This window comes from Lissotriton vulgaris, chromosome 12 (assembly GCF_964263255.1).
Source record: "Lissotriton vulgaris chromosome 12, aLisVul1.2, whole genome shotgun sequence".
In the NCBI taxonomy this organism is placed as follows: domain Eukaryota; kingdom Metazoa; phylum Chordata; class Amphibia; order Caudata; family Salamandridae; genus Lissotriton; species Lissotriton vulgaris.
The window spans coordinates 29,304,029-29,327,624 of record NC_141700.1 but is presented as its reverse complement, the minus strand read 5'-3'; the positions used below and the strand labels follow the sequence as shown (position 1 = coordinate 29,327,624).

Here is a 23,596-nt window from a genome sequence, read left to right as displayed (position 1 = left end):
ACAGAGGACGAGTGCAGACACCTAAGGGCTGGAGTGCAGACACAGAGGATGAGTGCAGACACAGAGGACGAGTGCAGACACCAAGGGGCTGGAGTGCAGACACAGAGGACGAGTGCACACACTTAGGGGCTGGAGTGCAGACACAGAGGATGAGTGCAGACACAGAGGACGAGTGCAAACACAGAGGACAAGTGCACACACCAAGGGGCCGGAGTGCAGACACAGAGGATGAGTGCACATACCTAGGGGCTGGAGTGCAGACACAGAGGATGAGTGCAGACAAAGAGGACGCGTGCAGACACAGGGGACGAGTGCATACACCAAGGGGCTGGAGTGCAGACACAGAGGATGAGTGCAGACACAGAGGACGAGTGCAGACACAGAGGACAAGTGCAGACACCTAAGGGATGGAGTGCAGACACAGAGGATGAGTGCAGACACAGAGGACGAGTGCAGACACAGAGGACAAGTGCAGACACAGAGGACAAGTGCAGACACAGAGGATGAGTGCAGGCACAGAGGACGAGTGCAGGCACAGAGGATGAGTGCACACACCAAGGGGCTGGAGTGCAGACACAGAGGACGAGTGCACAAACCAAGGGGCTGGAGTGCAGACACAGAGGATGAGTGCAGACACAGAGGATGAGTGCAGACACAGAGGACGAGTGCAGACACAGAGGACGAGTGCAGACACCAAGGGGCTGGAGTGCAGACACAGAGGACGAGTGCACACACTTAGGGGCTGGAGTGCAGACACAGAGGATGAGTGCACATACCTAGGGGCTGGAGTGCAGACACAGAGGATGATTGCACACACCAAGGGGCTGGAGTGCAGACACAGAGGATGAGTGCAGACACAGAGGATATGTGCAGACACAGAGGACGAGTGCAGACACAGAGGACGAGTGCAGACACAGAGGACGAGTGCAGACACCTAAGGGCTGGAGTGCAGACACAGAGTATGAGTGCAGACACAGAGGACGAGTGCAGACACAGAGGACAAGTGCAGACACAGAGGGGCTGGAGTGCAGACACAGAGGACAAGTGCAGACACAGAGGACGAGTGCAAACACAGAGGACGAGTGCACACACCAAGGGGCTGGAGTGCACACACAGAGGATGAGTGCACACACCAAGGGGCTGAAGTGCAGACACAGAGGACGAGTGCAGACACAGAGGACGAGTGCACACACCAAGGGGCTGGAGTGCAGACACAGAGGATGAGTGCAGACACAGAGGACGAGTGCAGACACAGAGGACGAGTGCAGACACCAAGGGGCTGGAGTGCAGACACAGAGGACGAGTGCACACACTTAGGGGCTGGAGTGCAGACACAGAGGATGAGTGCACATACCTAGGGGCTGGAGTGCAGACACAGAGGATGAGTGCAGACACAGAGGACGAGTGCAAACACAGAGGACAAGTGCACACACCAAGGGGCTGGAGTGCAGACACAGAGGATGAGTGCACATACCTAGGGGCTGGAGTGCAGACACAGAGGATGAGTGCAGACACAGAGGACGAGTGCAGACACAGAGGACGAGTGCATACACCAAGGGGCTGGAGTGCAGACACAGAGGATGAGTGCAGACACAGAGGACGAGTGCAGACACAGAGGACGAGTGCAGACACCAAGGGGCTGGAGTGCAGACACAGAGGACGAGTGCACACACTTAGGGGCTGGAGTGCAGACACAGAGGATGAGTGCACATACCTAGGGGCTGGAGTGCAGACACAGAGGATGAGTGCAGACACAGAGGACGAGTGCACACACCAAGGGGCTGGAGTGCAGACACAGAGGACGAGTGCACAAACCAAGGGGCTGGAGTGCAGACACAGAGGATGAGTGCAGACACAGAGGACGAGTGCACACACCAAGGGGCTGGAGTGCAGACACAGAGGACGAGTGCACAAACCAAGGGGCTGGAGTGCAGACACAGAGGATGAGTGCAGACACAGAGGACGAGTGCAGACACAGAGGACGAGTGCAGACACCAAGGGGCTGGAGTGCAGACACAGAGGACGAGTGCACACACCAAGGGGCTGGAGTGCAGACACAGAGGACGAGTGCACAAACCAAGGGGCTGGAGTGCAGACACAGAGGATGAGTGCAGACACAGAGGATGAGTGCAGACACAGAGGATGAGTGCAGACACAGAGGACGAGTGCACACACCAAGGGGCTGGAGTGCAGACACAGAGGACGAGTGCACAAACCAAGGGGCTGGAGTGCAGACACAGAGGATGAGTGCAGACACAGAGGACGAGTGCAGACACAGAGGACGAGTGCAGACACCAAGGGGCTGGAGTGCAGACACAGAGGACGAGTGCACACACTTAGGGGCTGGAGTGCAGACACAGAGGATGAGTGCACATACCTAGGGGCTGGAGTGCAGACACAGAGGATGAGTGCACACACCAAGGGGCTGGAGTGCAGACACAGAGGATGAGTGCAGACACAGAGGATGAGTGCAGACACAGAGGACGAGTGCAGACACAGAGGACGAGTGCAGACACCTAAGGGCTGGAGTGCAGACACAGAGGACGAGTGCAGACACAGAGGACGAGTGCAGACACAGAGGACAAGTGCAGACACAGAGGGGCTGGAGTGCAGACACAGAGGACAAGTGCAGACACAGAGGACGAGTGCAAACACAGAGGACGAGTGCACACACCAAGGGGCTGGAGTGCACACACAGAGGATGAGTGCACACACCAAGGGGCTGAAGTGCAGACACAGAGGACGAGTGCAGACACAGAGGACGAGTGCAGACACAGACGACGAGTGCAGACACCAAGGGGCAGGAGTGCAGACACAGAGGACGAGTGCACACACCAAGGGGCTGGAGTGCAGACACAGAGGACGAGTGCACAAACCAAGGGGCTGGAGTGCAGACACAGAGGATGAGTGCAGACACAGAGGACGAGTGCAGACACAGAGGACGAGTGCAGACACCAAGGGGCTGGAGTGTAGACACAGAGGACGAGTGCACACACTTAGGGGCTGGAGTGCAGACACAGAGGATGAGTGCACATACCTAGGGGCTGGAGTGCAGACACAGAGGATGAGTGCACATACCTAGGGGCTGAAGTGCAGACACAGAGGACGAGTGCAGACACAGAGGACGAGTGCACACACAGAGGACTAGTGCAGACACCAAGGGGCTGGAGTGCATGACACAGAGGATGAGTGTAGACAAAGAGAAGGAGTGCACACACCAAGGGGCTGGAGTGCAGACACAGAGGATGAGTGTAGACACAGAGGACGTGTGCAGACACAGAGGACGAGTGCAGACACCAAGGGGCTGGAGTGCAGACACAGAGGACGAGTGCACACACCAAGGGGCTGGAGTGCAGACACAGAGGACGAGTGCACACACAGAGGACGAGTGCAAACACCAGTGGATGAGTGCACACACCAAGGGGCTGGAGTGCAGACACAGAGGATGATTGCACACACCAAGGGGATGGAGTGCAGACACAGAGGACGAGTGCACACATCAAGGGGATGGAGTGCAGACACAGAGGACGAGTGCACACATCAAGGGGCTGGAGTGCAGACACAGAGGACGAGTGCAGACACCAAGGGGCTGGAGTGCAGACAAAGAGAAGGAGTGCACACACCAAGGGGCTGGAGTGCAGACACACAGGATGAGTGCAGACACAGAGGACGAGTGCAGACACAGAGGACGAGTGCACACACCAAGGGGCTGGAGTGCACACACAGAGGACGAGTGCACACATCAAGGGGATGGAGTGCAGACACAGAGGACGAGTGCACACATCAAGGGGCTGGAGTGCAGACACAGAGGACGAGTGCACACACCAAGGGGCTGGAGTGCACACACAGAGGATGAGTGCACACACCAAGGGGCTGGAGTGCAGACACAGAGAACAAGTGCAAACACAGAGGACGAGTGCACACACCAAGGGGCTGGAGTGCAGACACAGAGGATGAGTGCAGACACAGAGGACGAGTGCAGACACAGAGGATGAGTGCAGACACAGAGGACGAGTGCAGACACAGAGGACGAGTGCACACACAGAGGATGAGTGCACACACCTAGGGGCTGGAGTGCAGACACAGAGGACGAGTGCACACACAGAGGACTAGTGCAGACACAGAGGACTATTGCAGACACCAAGGGGCTGGAGTGCAGACACAGAGGACGAGTGCAGACACAGAGGACGAGTGCAGACACAGAGGACGAGTGCACACACCAAGGGGCTGGAGTGCAGACACAGAGGACGAGTGCAGACACAGAGGATGAGTGCACACACCTAGGGGCTGGAGTGCAGACACAGAGGATGAGTGCAGACACAGAGGACGAGTGCAAACACAGAGGACAAGTGCACACACCAAGGGGCTGGAGTGCAGACACAGAGGACGAGTGCAGACACAGAGGATGAGTGCACACACCTAGGGGCTGGAGTGCAGACACAGAGGATGAGTGCAGACACAGAGGACGAGTGCAAACACAGAGGACGAGTGCACACACCAAGGGGCTGGAGTGCACACACAGAGGATGAGTGCACACACCAAGGGGCTGAAGTGCAGACACAGAGGACGAGTGCAGACACAGAGGACGAGTGCACACACAGAGGACTAGTGCAGACACCAAGGGGCTGGAGTGCATGACACAGAGGATGAGTGTAGACAAAGAGAAGGAGTGCACACACCAAGGGGCTGGAGTGCAGACACAGAGGATGAGTGTAGACACAGAGGACGTGTGCAGACACAGAGGACGAGTGCAGACACCAAGGGGCTGGAGTGCAGACACAGAGGACGAGTGCACACACCAAGGGGCTGGAGTGCAGACACAGAGGACGAGTGCACACACAGAGGACGAGTGCAAACACCAGTGGATGAGTGCACACACCAAGGGGCTGGAGTGCAGACACAGAGGATGATTGCACACACCAAGGGGCTGGAGTGCAGACACAGAGGACGAGTGCACACACTTAGGGGCTGGAGTGCAGACACAGAGGATGAGTGCACATACCTAGGGGCTGGAGTGCAGACACAGAGGATGAGTGCACACACCAAGGGGCTGGAGTGCAGACACAGAGGATGAGTGCAGACACAGAGGATATGTGCAGACACAGAGGACGAGTGCAGACACAGAGGACGAGTGCAGACACAGAGGACGAGTGCAGACACCTAAGGGCTGGAGTGCAGACACAGAGTATGAGTGCAGACACAGAGGACGAGTGCAGACACAGAGGACAAGTGCAGACACAGAGGGGCTGGAGTGCAGACACAGAGGACAAGTGCAGACACAGAGGACGAGTGCAAACACAGAGGACGAGTGCACACACCAAGGGGCTGGAGTGCACACACAGAGGATGAGTGCACACACCAAGGGGCTGAAGTGCAGACACAGAGGACGAGTGCAGACACAGAGGACGAGTGCACACACCAAGGGGCTGGAGTGCAGACACAGAGGATGAGTGCAGACACAGAGGACGAGTGCAGACACAGAGGACGAGTGCAGACACCAAGGGGCTGGAGTGCAGACACAGAGGACGAGTGCACACACTTAGGGGCTGGAGTGCAGACACAGAGGATGAGTGCACATACCTAGGGGCTGGAGTGCAGACACAGAGGATGAGTGCAGACACAGAGGACGAGTGCAAACACAGAGGACAAGTGCACACACCAAGGGGCTGGAGTGCAGACACAGAGGATGAGTGCACATACCTAGGGGCTGGAGTGCAGACACAGAGGATGAGTGCAGACACAGAGGACGAGTGCAGACACAGAGGACGAGTGCATACACCAAGGGGCTGGAGTGCAGACACAGAGGATGAGTGCAGACACAGAGGACGAGTGCAGACACAGAGGACGAGTGCAGACACCAAGGGGCTGGAGTGCAGACACAGAGGACGAGTGCACACACTTAGGGGCTGGAGTGCAGACACAGAGGATGAGTGCACATACCTAGGGGCTGGAGTGCAGACACAGAGGATGAGTGCAGACACAGAGGACGAGTGCACACACCAAGGGGCTGGAGTGCAGACACAGAGGACGAGTGCACAAACCAAGGGGCTGGAGTGCAGACACAGAGGATGAGTGCAGACACAGAGGACGAGTGCACACACCAAGGGGCTGGAGTGCAGACACAGAGGACGAGTGCACAAACCAAGGGGCTGGAGTGCAGACACAGAGGATGAGTGCAGACACAGAGGACGAGTGCAGACACAGAGGACGAGTGCAGACACCAAGGGGCTGGAGTGCAGACACAGAGGACGAGTGCACACACCAAGGGGCTGGAGTGCAGACACAGAGGACGAGTGCACAAACCAAGGGGCTGGAGTGCAGACACAGAGGATGAGTGCAGACACAGAGGATGAGTGCAGACACAGAGGATGAGTGCAGACACAGAGGACGAGTGCACACACCAAGGGGCTGGAGTGCAGACACAGAGGACGAGTGCACAAACCAAGGGGCTGGAGTGCAGACACAGAGGATGAGTGCAGACACAGAGGACGAGTGCAGACACAGAGGACGAGTGCAGACACCAAGGGGCTGGAGTGCAGACACAGAGGACGAGTGCACACACTTAGGGGCTGGAGTGCAGACACAGAGGATGAGTGCACATACCTAGGGGCTGGAGTGCAGACACAGAGGATGAGTGCACACACCAAGGGGCTGGAGTGCAGACACAGAGGATGAGTGCAGACACAGAGGATGAGTGCAGACACAGAGGACGAGTGCAGACACAGAGGACGAGTGCAGACACCTAAGGGCTGGAGTGCAGACACAGAGGACGAGTGCAGACACAGAGGACGAGTGCAGACACAGAGGACAAGTGCAGACACAGAGGGGCTGGAGTGCAGACACAGAGGACAAGTGCAGACACAGAGGACGAGTGCAAACACAGAGGACGAGTGCACACACCAAGGGGCTGGAGTGCACACACAGAGGATGAGTGCACACACCAAGGGGCTGAAGTGCAGACACAGAGGACGAGTGCAGACACAGAGGACGAGTGCAGACACAGACGACGAGTGCAGACACCAAGGGGCAGGAGTGCAGACACGGAGGACGAGTGCACACGCCAAGGGGCTGGAGTGCAGACACAGAGGACGAGTGCACAAACCAAGGGGCTGGAGTGCAGAGACAGAGGATGAGTGCAGACACAGAGGACGAGTGCAGACACAGAGGACGAGTGCAGACACCAAGGGGCTGGAGTGTAGACACAGAGGACGAGTGCACACACTTAGGGGCTGGAGTGCAGACACAGAGGATGAGTGCACATACCTAGGGGCTGGAGTGCAGACACAGAGGATGAGTGCACATACCTAGGGGCTGGAGTGCAGACACAGAGGATGAGTGCAGACACAGAGGACGAGTGCAAACACAGAGGACAAGTGCACACACCAAGGGGCTGGAGTGCACACACAGAGGATGAGTGCACACACCAAGGGGCTGAAGTGCAGACACAGAGGACGAGTGCAGACACAGAGGACGAGTGCAGACACAGAGGACGAGTGCACACACCAAGGGGCTGGAGTGCAGACACAGAGGACGAGTGCACAAACCAAGGGGCTGGAGTGCAGACACAGAGGATGAGTGCAGACACAGAGGATGAGTGCATACACCAAGGGGCTGGAGTGCAAACACAGAGGACGAGTGCAGACACAGAGGACGAGTGCACACATCAAGGGGCTGGAGTGCAGACACAGAGGACGAGTGCACACACCTAGGGGCTGGAGTGCAGACACACCTAGGGGCTGGAGTGCAGACACAGAGGATGAGTGCACACACCTAGGGGCTGGAGTGCAGACACAGAGGACGAGTGCACACACAGAGGACTAGTGCAGACACAGAGGACTAGTGCAGACACCAAGGGGCTGGAGTGCAGACACAGAGGACGAGTGCAGACACAGAGGACGAGTGCAGACACAGAGGACGAGTGCACACACCAAGGGGCTGGAGTGCAGACACAGAGGACGAGTGCAGACACAGAGGACGAGTGCAGACACAGACGACGAGTGCAGACACCAAGGGGCAGGAGTGCAGACACAGAGGACGAGTGCACACACCAAGGGGCTGGAGTGCAGACACAGAGGACGAGTGCACAAACCAAGGGGCTGGAGTGCAGACACAGAGGATGAGTGCAGACACAGAGGACGAGTGCAGACACAGAGGACGAGTGCAGACACCAAGGGGCTGGAGTGTAGACACAGAGGACGAGTGCACACACTTAGGGGCTGGAGTGCAGACACAGAGGATGAGTGCAGACACAGAGGACGAGTGCAAACACAGAGGACAAGTGCACACACCAAGGGGCTGGAGTGCAGACACAGAGGACGAGTGCAGACACAGAGGATGAGTGCACACACCTAGGGGCTGGAGTGCAGACACAGAGGATGAGTGCAGACACAGAGGACGAGTGCAAACACAGAGGACGAGTGCACACACCAAGGGGCTGGAGTGCACACACAGAGGATGAGTGCACACACCAAGGGGCTGAAGTGCAGACACAGAGGACGAGTGCAGACACAGAGGACGAGTGCACACACAGAGGACTAGTGCAGACACCAAGGGGCTGGAGTGCATGACACAGAGGATGAGTGTAGACAAAGAGAAGGAGTGCACACACCAAGGGGCTGGAGTGCAGACACAGAGGATGAGTGTAGACACAGAGGACGTGTGCAGACACAGAGGACGAGTGCAGACACCAAGGGGCTGGAGTGCAGACACAGAGGACGAGTGCACACACCAAGGGGCTGGAGTGCAGACACAGAGGACGAGTGCACACACAGAGGACGAGTGCAAACACCAGTGGATGAGTGCACACACCAAGGGGCTGGAGTGCAGACACAGAGGATGATTGCACACACCAAGGGGCTGGAGTGCACACACAGAGGATGAGTGCACACACCAAGGGGCTGTAATGCAGACAGAGCGGATGAGTGCAGACACAGAGGACGAGTGCAGACACAGAGGACGAGTGCAGACACAGAGGATGAGTGCACACACCTAGGGGCTGGAGTGCAGACACAGAGGATGAGTGCAGACACAGAGGACGAGTGCAAACACAGAGGACGAGTGCACACACCAAGGGGCTGGAGTGCACACACAGAGGATGAGTGCACACACCAAGGGGCTGAAGTGCAGACACAGAGGACGAGTGCAGACACAGAGGACGAGTGCAGACACAGAGGACGAGTGCACACACCAAGGGGCTGGAGTGCAAACACAGAGGACGAGTGCAGACACAGAGGACGAGTGCACACATCAAGGGGCTGGAGTGCAGACACAGAGGACGAGTGCACACACCTAGGGGCTGGAGTGCAGACACACCTAGGGGCTGGAGTGCAGACACAGAGGATGAGTGCACACACCTAGGGGCTGGAGTGCAGACACAGAGGACGAGTGCAAACACAGAGGACTAGTGCAGACACCAAGGGGCTGGAGTGCATGACACAGAGGATGAGTGCAGACAAAGAGAAGGAGTGCACACACCAAGGGGCTGGAGTGCAGACACAGAGGATGAGTGTAGACACAGAAGACGTGTGCAGACACAGAGGACGAGTGCAGACACCAAGGGGCTGGAGTGCAGACACAGAGGACGAGTGCACACACCAAGGGGCTGGAGTGCAGACACAGAGGACGAGTGCACACACAGAGGACGAGTGCAAACACCAGTGGATGAGTGCACACACCAAGGGGCTGGAGTGCAGACACAGAGGATGATTGCACACACCAAGGGGCTGGAGTGCACACACAGAGGATGAGTGCACACACCAAGGGGCTGTAATGCAGACACAGCGGACGAGTGCAGACACAGAGGACGAGTGCAGACACAGAGGACGAGTGCACACACCAAGGGGCTGGAGTGCAGACACAGAGGACGAGTGCAGACACAGAGGATGAGTGCACACACCTAGGGGCTGGAGTGCAGACACAGAGGATGAGTGCAGACACAGAGGACGAGTGCAAACACAGAGGACAAGTGCACACACCAAGGGGCTGGAGTGCACACACAGAGGATGAGTGCACACACCAAGGGGCTGAAGTGCAGACACAGAGGACGAGTGCAGACACAGAGGACGAGTGCAGACACAGAGGACGAGTGCACACACAGAGGACGAGTGCACACACCAAGGGGCTGGAGTGCAGACACAGAGGACGAGTGCAGACACAGAGGACGAGTGCACAAACCAAGGGGCTGGAGTGCAGACACAGAGGATGAGTGCAGACACAGAGGACGAGTGCAGACACAGAGGACGAGTGCAGACACAGAGGATGAGTGCAGACACAGAGGACGAGTGCAGACACAGAGGACGAGTGCACACACCAAGGGGCTGGAGTGCACACACAGAGGATGAGTGCACACACCAAGGGGCTGGAGTGCAGACACAGAGGACAAGTGCAAACACAGAGGACGAGTGCACACACCAAGGGGCTGGAGTGCAGACACAGAGGATGAGTGCAGACACAGAGGACGAGTGCAGACACAGAGGACGAGTGCACACACCAAGGGGCTGGAGTGCAGACACAGAGGATGAGTGCACACACCAAGGGGCTGGAGTGCAGACACAGAGGACAAGTGCAAACACAGAGGACGAGTGCACACACCAAGGGGCTGGAGTGCACACACAGAGGATGAGTGCACACACCAAGGGGCTGAAGTGCCGACACAGAGGACGAGTGCAGACACAGAAGACGAGTGCAGACACAGAGGACGAGTGCAGACACCAAGGGGCTGGAGTGCAGACAAAGAGAAGGAGTGCACACACCAAGGGGCTGGAGTGCAGACACACAGGATGAGTGCAGACACAGAGGACGAGTGCACACACCAAGGGGCTGGAGTGCACACACAGAGGACGAGTGCACACATCAAGGGGATGGAGTGCAGACACAGAGGACGAGTGCACACATCAAGGGGCTGGAGTGCAGACACAGAGGACGAGTGCACACACCAAGGGGCTGGAGTGCACACACAGAGGATGAGTGCACACACCAAGGGGCTGGAGTGCAGACACAGAGAACAAGTGCAAACACAGAGGACGAGTGCACACACCAAGGGGCTGGAGTGCAGACACAGAGGATGAGTGCAGACACAGAGGACGAGTGCAGACACAGAGGATGAGTGCAGACACAGAGGACGAGTGCAGACACAGAGGACGAGTGCACACACAGAGGATGAGTGCACACACCTAGGGGCTGGAGTGCAGACACAGAGGACGAGTGCACACACAGAGGACTAGTGCAGACACAGAGGACTATTGCAGACACCAAGGGGCTGGAGTGCAGACACAGAGGACGAGTGCAGACACAGAGGACGAGTGCAGACACAGAGGACGAGTGCACACACCAAGGGGCTGGAGTGCAGACACAGAGGACGAGTGCAGACACAGAGGATGAGTGCACACACCTAGGGGCTGGAGTGCAGACACAGAGGATGAGTGCAGACACAGAGGACGAGTGCAAACACAGAGGACAAGTGCACACACCAAGGGGCTGGAGTGCAGACACAGAGGACGAGTGCAGACACAGAGGATGAGTGCACACACCTAGGGGCTGGAGTGCAGACACAGAGGATGAGTGCAGACACAGAGGACGAGTGCAAACACAGAGGACGAGTGCACACACCAAGGGGCTGGAGTGCACACACAGAGGATGAGTGCACACACCAAGGGGCTGAAGTGCAGACACAGAGGACGAGTGCAGACACAGAGGACGAGTGCACACACAGAGGACTAGTGCAGACACCAAGGGGCTGGAGTGCATGACACAGAGGATGAGTGTAGACAAAGAGAAGGAGTGCACACACCAAGGGGCTGGAGTGCAGACACAGAGGATGAGTGTAGACACAGAGGACGTGTGCAGACACAGAGGACGAGTGCAGACACCAAGGGGCTGGAGTGCAGACACAGAGGACGAGTGCACACACCAAGGGGCTGGAGTGCAGACACAGAGGACGAGTGCACACACAGAGGACGAGTGCAAACACCAGTGGATGAGTGCACACACCAAGGGGCTGGAGTGCAGACACAGAGGATGATTGCACACACCAAGGGGCTGGAGTGCACACACAGAGGATGAGTGCACACACCAAGGGGCTGTAATGCAGACACAGCGGACGAGTGCAGACACAGAGGACGAGTGCAGACACAGAGGATGAGTGCACACACCTAGGGGCTGGAGTGCAGACACAGAGGATGAGTGCAGACACAGAGGACGAGTGCACACACCAAGGGGCTGGAGTGCACACACAGAGGATGAGTGCACACACCAAGGGGCTGAAGTGCAGACACAGAGGACGAGTGCAGACACAGAGGACGAGTGCAGACACAGAGGACGAGTGCACACACCAAGGGGCTGGAGTGCAGACACAGAGGACGAGTGCAGACACAGAGGATGAGTGCACACACCTAGGGGCTGGAGTGCAGACACAGAGGATGAGTGCAGACACAGAGGACGAGTGCAAACACAGAGGACGAGTGCACACACCAAGGGGCTGGAGTGCAGACACAGAGGACGAGTGCACAAACCAAGGGGCTGGAGTGCAAACACAGAGGACGAGTGCAGACACAGAGGACGAGTGCACACATCAAGGGGCTGGAGTGCAGACACAGAGGACGAGTGCACACACCTAGGGGCTGGAGTGCAGACACACCTAGGGGCTGGAGTGCAGACACAGAGGATGAGTGCACACACCTAGGGGCTGGAGTGCAGACACAGAGGACGAGTGCACACACAGAGGACTAGTGCAGACACCAAGGGGCTGGAGTGCATGACACAGAGGATGAGTGCAGACAAAGAGAAGGAGTGCACACACCAAGGGGCTGGAGTGCAGACACAGAGGATGAGTGTAGACACAGAAGACGTGTGCAGACACAGAGGACGAGTGCAGACACCAAGGGGCTGGAGTGCAGACACAGAGGACGAGTGCACACACCAAGGGGCTGGAGTGCAGACACAGAGGACGAGTGCACACACAGAGGACGAGTGCAAACACCAGTGGATGAGTGCACACACCAAGGGGCTGGAGTGCAGACACAGAGGATGATTGCACACACCAAGGGGCTGGAGTGCACACACAGAGGATGAGTGCACACACCAAGGGGCTGTAATGCAGACACAGCGGACGAGTGCAGACACAGAGGACGAGTGCAGACACAGAGGACGAGTGCACACACCAAGGGGCTGGAGTGCAGACACAGAGGACGAGTGCAGACACAGAGGATGAGTGCACACACCTAGGGGCTGGAGTGCAGACACAGAGGATGAGTGCAGACACAGAGGACGAGTGCAAACACAGAGGACAAGTGCACACACCAAGGGGCTGGAGTGCACACACAGAGGATGAGTGCACACACCAAGGGGCTGAAGTGCAGACACAGAGGACGAGTGCAGACACAGAGGACGAGTGCAGACACAGAGGACGAGTGCACACACCAAGGGGCTGGAGTGCAGACACAGAGGACGAGTGCAGACACAGAGGACGAGTGCACAAACCAAGGGGCTGGAGTGCAGACACAGAGGATGAGTGCAGACACAGAGGACGAGTGCAGACACAGAGGACGAGTGCAGACACAGAGGACGAGTGCAGACACAGAGGATGAGTGCAGACACAGAGGACGAGTGCAGACACAGAAGACGAGTGCACACATCAAGGGGCTTTAGTGCAGACACAGAGGACAAGTGCAAACACAGAGGACGAGTGCACACACCAAGGGGCTGGAGTGCAGACACAGAGGATGAGTGCAGACACAGAGGACGAGTGCAGACACAGAGGACGAGTGCAGACACAGAGGACGAGTGCACACATCAAGGGGCTGGAGTGCAGACACAGAGGACGAGTGCACACACCTAGGGGCTGGAGTGCAGATACAGAGGATGAGTGCAGACACAGAGGATGAGTGCAGACACAGAGGATGAGTGCAGACACAGAGGACGAGTGCAGACACAGAGGACGAGTGCACACACCAAGGGGCTGGAGTGCACACACAGAGGATGAGTGCACACACCAAGGGGCTGGAGTGCAGACACAGAGGACAAGTGCAAACACAGAGGACGAGTGCACACACCAAGGGGCTGGAGTGCAGACACAGAGGATGAGTGCAGACACAGAGGACGAGTGCAGACACAGAGGACGAGTGCACACACCAAGGGGCTGGAGTGCAGTCACAGAGGATGAGTGCACACACCAAGGGGCTGGAGTGCAGACACAGAGGACAAGTGCAAACACAGAGGACGAGTGCACACACCAAGGGGCTGGAGTGCACACACAGAGGATGAGTGCACACACCAAGGGGCTGAAGTGCAGACACAGAGGACGAGTGCAGACACAGAGGACGAGTGCAGACACAGAGGACGAGTGCAGACACCAAGGGGCTGGAGTGCAGACAAAGAGAAGGAGTGCACACACCAAGGGGCTGGAGTGCAGACACACAGGATGAGTGCAGACACAGAGGACGAGTGCAGACACAGAGGACGAGTGCACACACCAAGGGGCTGGAGTGCACACACAGAGGACGAGTGCACACATCAAGGGGCTGGAGTGCAGACACAGAGGACGAGTGCACACATCAAGGGGCTGGAGTGCAGACACAGAGGACGAGTGCACACACCAAGGGGCTGGAATGCACACACAGAGGATGAGTGCACACACCAAGGGGCTGGAGTGCAGACACAGAGAACAAGTGCAAACACAGAGGACGAGTGCACACCAAGGGGCTGGAGTGCAGACACAGAGGATGAGTGCAGACACAGAGGACGAGTGCAGACACAGAGGATGAGTGCAGACACAGAGGACGAGTGCAGACACAGAGGACGAGTGCACACACAGAGGACGAGTGCACACATCAAGGGGCTGGAGTGCAGACACAGAGGACGAGTGCACACACCAAGGGGCTGGAGTGCAAACACAGAGGACGAGTGCACACACCAAGGGGCTGGAGTGCAGACACAGAGGACGAGTGCACACACCAAGGGGCTGGAGTGCAAACACAGAGGACGAGTGCAGACACAGAGGACGAGTGCAGACACAGAGGACGAGTGCAGACACAGAGGACGAGTGCAGACAGAGGAAATTGATACAGAGCTTGTGGGATGCTTGCACACACTGGGTGGACGAGTGCAGAATCTGTGAGAGGATGAATACCGAGTCTAGGGGAGTCGTACTGAGAGTAGTCAGGGGACGAGCGCAAACCTGAGAGGATGTCTGGTCTTCCTTTGTCTATGATTGTTCTACCTCTCCGATCCTCCATGCAGCAGTGGTTGACACTCATTAGCCCCAAACTAGACCACGCTCTTGTGCGCTGCCTTTGCTCCTGCTGAAAAAGGACAGAACACCACTTCCACACTCACTCTTAACGGGCAAAAAAATGAGGCTGGTTTACCAGTGCAGTCCTGTATCTCATCTACAACTGTGTTATAGCCTCAGCATCTCAAACCTCCCCGAACCTCCCCGAACCTCCCCGAACCTCCCCGGCAGACCCTTGCACTCTACCTCATGCCTCTTCCAGATATGTAAGGAGATGATACCCCTAGACCTCCAACCAAGCCCCCATTTCTATGGCTCCACTGTCCCTCCAGATATGGTTGCCGCCGCCACTTGTTTCTTTCTGACGGACAGCGGACCATCAGGGGCGTACTGGGAACCCAAAGCAGCCCTGGCAAGTTTTGTTAGACCAGCATCCATACGGTGCATAGTGAGTGAGCCTGACCACTACAAAGGGAGGCGGGGGGGGCGGATTCCTCTAAGAACATTTGGGGGAAAATGGAGTATTCCACAGAACATTTTTCATTATATATTCAATTGCATTAGCTTTTAAAGTATAGTAAATGTTGACCCTACTGTGCACCAGGATACAACAATTTTTGCTCGGGCTCTTCAATGATTCCCTCACTATCACCCTCCAACAATGCCACTCGTCTCTCCATAACCCCTCTCCTACATGTATTTTATTTGTTTAATAGCACCTCTCATACCAGTGTAGGGTGCACTGTACATCAGACACACATACATAGACAATAAATCATACATGTGTAAATCATTGTATAGACAATGTTACAAAGACAAAGGAGGCTACAAGGTGTAGGATTCACATGTCATCCATACTGGTAGGTACCTTTTAAGAGTGCATGGTCTGGAGAAGCACAAACCAGGATTCAGAACATAACACAGTGGGTAGGGTTGACTTTAATAATAAGAATTTATTTATACCTAAACAAACCTTTTTTAGCAACATCAGGATAATGAAAGACCAGGAAAAAACATAACTTTCTAACCAGTACTATGCAGCTTGCATGCAGCATTTTGATGGCAGTTCATGGCTCACTGTGCTAAATCGAGGGCCGGACTGGCCATTGCGGGCACCGGGCAATCCCCCGGTGCGCCGCAAGGGTGGGGGCTGGTTTTGGGCCACCGGGGGCAGTTTTTGTTAAAGGGCCGTTTATGCAGCATAGCTGCAAAATCGTCCCTGCATCAAAATCGGCCGAAAACCGGCCCCGGCAAAGATCTCGATCGCACCCCCAACCTCACCAGCCAAGCACTTTGCCGGGCCGGTGTTGGTTCCCAGTCCAGCCCTGGCTAGAGTACTATTGTAACTTATGAACTGCACAGTAACAAAAGAATCTCTGACAAAAGTAGTAACCCTCTGAACTATGCACATAAAAATTAGTTCTTTGGTAAGCATGGTACACGTTTTTTGCTGCAGGACTTTTAACCCTCGGCGCTACCTTAGATGAGTCAAAATGGCCACTAGGCAAAACTCCTGTTTCCCTCCAGCAGGTACATTAATCACCAGAGTTAACTCGACACTTGTATATTCAGCAGTTTTTGTGCAAAAATAAAAGGAACGCTGCAGTGGTTTTAAAACTGCTGGACTGATAGAAAACCAGCCTCCCAGCGAAACGCCAGATGCCGGGTACAACCAGTCCGGCCTTGTGGATCACCCCCTTCCTGTGACATCAAGCGCTGTTTCTACACCAAGTAAAGAAGCTACCCATGGCCTAGATACAATTCCATCCGTACTGCACATGCTACAAGTCACTTAAATAAAAACTATTAAATGTTGCTTTTCGGCTGAAAATCTTTCTATTGTCAACACAAGCACTACAGGTGAACTAATTCCCACCTCCATTTTGTAAAGTAAATAATCGTCTTTGATGGACCGAGGCTGCTTGGAGGTCATTGTGTGCTTCTGATACCAATCCAAGGTGATGCTGGCTTACCGGGGAAACAATGTCATAGTCCGGAGCTTTCCTGTTACAAACCATTGTAAGCTAGAACTTGACCCATGAAGGATCAACCATAACCATCCATGGCTGGCCGGAATTAAATTCTGGGTAAACATGGGGGCTTATTTACAAAAAGCTAGCGCCTCTGCAGCATAATGTTTTTGACGATGCGGCAGCACTGTTAGTGCTCCACACTGCTCCATATTCACAAACTGACACATTGGGCCCAATACGTCAGTTTGTAGACGCCTGCATCACATTATACCTTCGCCAGGTATAATGTATACAGAGTATGCATTCCCACATTAAAAACCACGAAGAACTGATGCAGTGAAATTTACTATTTTTCACTGCGTCACTGAGTTGACCGTCAAAATCCCTACGCCTTCTCAAACTAGGCATAAGGATCGACACAGGGCTTTTAACATGGGACTCGCCTCTGTGTTCTGACACACTGCTGGAGTTGCTTCTGTCTTACGACCAGCTCCAGCAATGCGCCATTTTAGCGCCAAAAGATGTCAGAATTTCTGACACACCTGTGAATCGTTATTCCATGGAGCACGGTATTGTAAATTCCGTGTATCCATGGGGTTGTTATGGCATTTGAGGTAGGCACGAGAAATCGACGCATTGATGCCGATGCTACAGTACTTTGTTAATATGCCCCCATGGTTTGTCCATGAATCTACACATATACACATTGTTATCCTCTTTTTCTTGATTATAATGGTGGCAGTATCCCATTGTCTTGTTGCACAGTAGCAGCTTCCAACTCATTTATGTGTGGTTTTCTCTTTGCTTTTGTGATAATAAGAAAGAGTCTTTCAGTGTGTAATGAGACTCCTTAAACGATTGTTGGTTTGTTTGCTTGCTTCTACAGTGCCAAGAAGCACTGCATAAGCCACAATAAATACAATTAACATAACAGGAATGCTTTGTGCACCAAGGTGTACAGTCTTTTAAAAAGATAAATGTCGCTGCCACTCTTCTCTGTCCCCATGCATCTCTAGTCCAGACAGCGAGCCGACCTTCGACCCCTGACCTGTGGCTATTGAAAGGTAAGTATTGGATGGGGTCCATAGAGGATAAGGAATGAGCCAGGAGGCTTCTTGTTTTCCATCTGACATCCCAGGAGCACCGACCTTTCCACAAAGAGTTATTGATCCATTGATTCCTGAGAAATGAGCAGCAGATCTTGGAAAAAGTGCCCCTGGGGCAGTAAGATTAATATGGATCAAGTTTTAACCCTTTTCATGCCTGCCGAGCACCGGGGAAGCGAAAGGAAACTGAGCAATGAAGCGGGAAGCGAGTTTGGACCGCCAGAGTACCCAATATAGGCATTCCTCAAATTCAAGAGGAGTCCTTCACCACCTGCTTGGATAAGGCGAGGAGAGGACTCGATTACTGGTACATTGAAAAATATTGTTATAATGCACTTAGTTAACCATTTGTCAACAAGAAACCATATTACAAACAATGATCACATGCAGTTTTAGAGTGTGTCCTGCTTCTGCTCGCATATTGCTATGGGTGAGTCCAGTCAACTAGACCTGGAACGCACAACTAGCTGCCGGAGGGCTTCAAAATCAAAAAAATCCATATGCTAGTTTCAACTAATTGCGAAAAATTCAAACTGAGTAGTAATCAGACTGTTCTGCACAGATTATTAAAAAACATGTCAATTACAAGTTTCCAATGCAGATACAAATGTTACTCCACACTTGTAAATGAAAGTTGCAAAAAGTATCATTAGAAGAGACTGTGAGTGATGTTTGTTTTGCTGGTATGATCCAATACATTTGGGTGACAAGTAAATAAACAAGAAAGTAAAACCTTAGTCAGACTCAATGTGCACAATACATTCCTAACGCATGAATATGAATTAAAGATTTGTGCAAAGTGATACTTCAGACAGATACCACGAGAATGCCACCCTTCAACAGCGCATCGCCATAATACAATATAACAGACATGTCGCTACTATTTAGCGATACATCATAAGTAACGCTTGGAATACAATACTTAAATTATGCCTTCCTTTGCTTATTACTGGTACACCAGGTCCTGGGCTGTCTGAATACAAGTCAGTGCAATCAAGTTTGTTAGTCCAATTGATGCATTGGAAACCAAGACTACAACTCCCAGAATCCACTGATTTTCTAAATGAAAGAGCATGACTGGAGGCATGGTGTACTGTGACCAGGAGTCCCCTGCTCCTCCTTTCCTGGGTTGGAAAGATTTTCTAAAGCAGAGAGGCGTTGAATCGCATATGATGACACTTGGGGCCCAACCTATGGTAAACGTCTTCCAACATGAATCTCTTTTGAGGAATATGAGCTCATTGAGGGTGCAAATTATTTTGTGGTGGAAGAATAGTGTGTGGGTGTATGCTTGAGGGCTATCTATCCCGCACTGTTGCTGAGGTCTGTCATATATGCCCCTGCAAGATCAAAAACCCAATGCTGGTTCAGTTTTATCCCAATGTTTTGCTTTTTTGCTCCGACAAGGGGATCTCGGAGATGGGAGGGCGACTGTAGGTTCGCCCGTGAGTATCTTGTGTGGAGACAGAGGTATCATTGCAATCAGAGACAGTCGCGGGATGCCAGAGGAGACACAACTTGCCAGGGGGTTGGCTAGGAGAGGGGCGAGTTCTACAGCATGTCTCACAGAGGGTCAAAAGGCAGAGGGAGGTGGTCCCAGCACCCCGTGTTATTCAAGGGTTTGTGATGCATTGAGGGCTAAGCTTCTTGCATAGAAAAAAATGACTGCAGGAACCGGAAATGCATCCTAGGAGTTCACCATCCACTTGCAGATATGACATGGTATCTGTGATGTCATTAAAAGCGACAACCTGGAACATAAAAGGGCGGCGCTAAAGCTATCCTGGAAAAACGTTCAGTAATAAGATCGCACCTTTACAGCACTTATGAAACTAGAAAACCAGGGATTAATCCCCATACCCCCACATCCCCACATCCCCACACCCCCACATCCCCACACCCCCACATCACAACCCCCCCACATCCCCACACCCCCACATCCCCACACCCCCACACCCCCACACCCCCACATCCCCACACCCCCACACCCCCACATCCCCACATCCCCACATCCCCACACCCCCACACCCCCACACCCCCACATCCCCACACCCCCACATCCCCACACCCCCACATCCCCACACCCCCACATCCCCACCCCCACATCCCCACATCCCCACACCCCCACATCCCCACACCCCCACACCCCCACACCCCCACATCCCTTGATCTTAGGCATTTGTTTTATTTCACTTTCCCTCCTTTTTTCTTTATTATCATATAGGAGGACCTCCACATGGATGACTTAAGGATGTGCGCTGTACAAAACCTTCTCCTGTTTTTTATTTAACCCTTTCGCTGCGGCGGCTATTCCGCCGCAGTGCTAACAGGGCGGGGCGGCCGCGCAGCGGCCGCATGCTGGTGACAGAACCGCTCCGTCACCAGCCGCGGTTGAGCTGTGCTCGTGACGGAGCGGTTCCGTCATGGCCCGCCCCGCTCAATAGAACGCGCCGCGCTGGCGCAAAATCAGCGCCGCGCAGGCGCGGCGGCCGGGCCATGACGGAACCGCTCCGTCATCAGCACAGCCCAACCGCAGCTGATGACTGAGCGGTTCCGTCATCAGCATGGAAGGAGTTAATAAACTATAAAGTTGTTCATGTGTAATACGAAACCAGACCACCCTAAAGAGTGCACATAACACTGACTTGCCTCTTAGTTCACTATTGGCATTCTTGTCAGGGTGATGGAAAGAATGAATGTCTCTGTATTTAGGTTTGAAATCGATCACTTTAAAAAAATACTTCTCAATGCACTAATATAATCTGATGTACTAAGGTGAAATGCTTCTGCATGTTATTAAAATACACTTTTTATAATTTTTAGAGACTGTATCATATTTTTACCTTTGCTGCAGGATGTCTTTAAAAACCAAAGGTGTTCCTAAAGTTAAATAGTGCAGGACAGCGTAGGTACTTCCAGCCTTTAACTTTATTTAACATTTAAATAAAGGATTGCCTGTTTATTTAACATCTTTTTAATGTTAGTGCTGAGTCGAGTAAACAGCAGCTCACTGTTGCGGTTGACCAGGGGGCCTACTTGGAGTATTACTGCCCTACAGGGTGCAAGGTACACTGCCGGCGGGGGCAGGTCTTCAGACACACAGAGGGGGAAGGGGAAGATGGACCCGAAGAAGAATCTCTGTGAGCCTCGGTGAGTTCAGACCTGTATCAAGCACGTTTGTTCAGATGCCCTGTTGAGTCTGTAGGTTCCATCCGAAACCGGTTTACAGCAGGGGCGGCCTTAGGCATGTGCAAGCTGTGCACCTGCACAGGGCCACCAAACCCCAGGGGCCCCCACGCCAATATATATCCTTAATATAATAATCCTCTGAAGATGGATACATATTTGCGTGGTGGCCCCTGGCAGGAATTTGGCGGCCTCCGGCTCTGTTCCACTTCCAAACACCCTTACCCACCCTTACCCACCCCTACCCACCCCTACCCACCCACCCCCTCTTCACTGGCCTCCGCGCTCTGCCCCGATCGGACCCCCTCTTCCAGGGGCCCCTACCTACGCTCCCTGCCCAGGGCCACCATGAGCCTAGAGCCGCCCCTGTTTACAGAATACCAGTGTGCTGCGAGGTGTGGACTCGTTCTTAGGGCAATCATAGAATCAGTGCTTATGCGGGAAAAAAGTAAGTGCCAGGCGCCTCGTCTGGAGGCCACTGCAGCCTGCACCGCCCACTGCCCGTGCTGCGAATAACAGTCCCCGTGTGCAAGTGTGACAATCCAGACTATGTGAGGCCCCCAAAACTAGAAGGATGGCTTGGGCGGCAGGTAATATTTATTAATTCAATATGCAGCAAAAACAACTGCTGTTCTGCTCATCTCTAAATCACACAAACAGCGCCACTATGTGGCACAACATCAGATGTTGACAATTAAGTGTCGGTACCAAGCACTGGAAACCACTGGCTCAAATTATGCACTGCGGTGCAAAAGGGGGTGGTATAGAGGGAGCATCTGAATCAATCAAACACTCGCACCCAGTCAAAAGATCTGGGTTTAATCCATCACCGTTCTTTAGCCCACTCTGCCACCCCAGTTCAGACATGGCTATATGCAAATCAGTCTGACCCTGTGCCTCATGGGACCAATCCAGCCCGAACTGCCAAGCAAATTATGCACTGGCCAGCATGCTGCACAGATGGTACGTATGCAACAAATCTGTGTACTGGGCTGTGTTTTACATTCCCAGCACTTGCAGATTGTGGCACCGCGGGATAAAGCACCTAGAATCACCCGGCCTGTTGCCTCATCTATATTCAGACTCATGGTTTCCTAGCCACAGATGTAGCTGACCAGATGCCTCCTTCACCCCACAGCCCCTCCATGTCCCACAGGCCCTTGCAGCAGAGGTGTGAAAATGTTTGAAAAGGCATTTGCGCCTAATATGCTCATTAGGGCGCAGCTCACGGAGGGCCTGGGGAGGGGCGGAGGTAGCTGGCTGTCCAGAGGTGTTCTCTCATTTAATAGGTTTCATGAGCCATGTCTCAGCGCAAGATGTGCAGCTCTGCGGCCAGCCAGCGTGAAATAACATCTGTGAAGGCATTGTTCACAACGGAGCATGATCGGTCTGACAAGTGATGTTGTTCTACCAGGCTACCGAGGCAGTCGTCTCCCCGGGATCCGGGCCCAGGAGCTCCTGGCCGACCTCAGCTCCAGTGTATCTGACCACCTGGACACTAGAACCGGCCCAACTCCAGTCTCTTGGGCCACTGACACCCAGGCCAACCCAAGGCAAGCCTCTGGGGCCACTGAACCCCAGGCCAACCCCAGGCAAGCCTCTGGGGCCACTGACACCCAGGCCAACCCAAGGCAAGCCAACCCCAGCCTCTGGGGCCACTGTAACCCAGACCAACCCCAGCCTCTGGGGCCACTGAACCCCAGACCAACCCCAGCCTCTGGGGCCACTGAAACCCAGACCAACCCCAGCCTCTGGGGCCACTGAAACCCAGACCAACCCCAGCCTCTCTGGGGCCACTGAAACCCACACGACTCCACATCATCCCTCAGCCTCTGGGGCCACACGACTCCCGAACAACCCTCATCCTCTGGGGCCACACGACTCCCGAACAACCCTCATCCTCTGGGGCCACACGCCTCCCGAACAACCCTCATCCTCTGGGGCCACACGCCCTCCGAACAACCCCCAGCCTCTGGGGCCACACGACTCCTGAACAAACCTCATCCTCTGGGGTCACATGACTCCCAAACAACCCCAGCCTCTGGGGCCACACGACTCCTGAACAAACCTCATCCTCTGGGGCCACACGCCTCCCGAACATCCCT

The 23,596-nt window shown here is 54.4% G+C and overlaps 1 protein-coding gene across 1 annotated transcript in view; it reads right to left on the bottom strand.

Moving 5' to 3' along the window:
- The window catches only part of HAPLN4 (hyaluronan and proteoglycan link protein 4), a 105,264-nt gene that overhangs the window by 20,724 nt on the left and 60,944 nt on the right, over nucleotides 1-23,596 (bottom strand). The window lies entirely within an intron of this gene.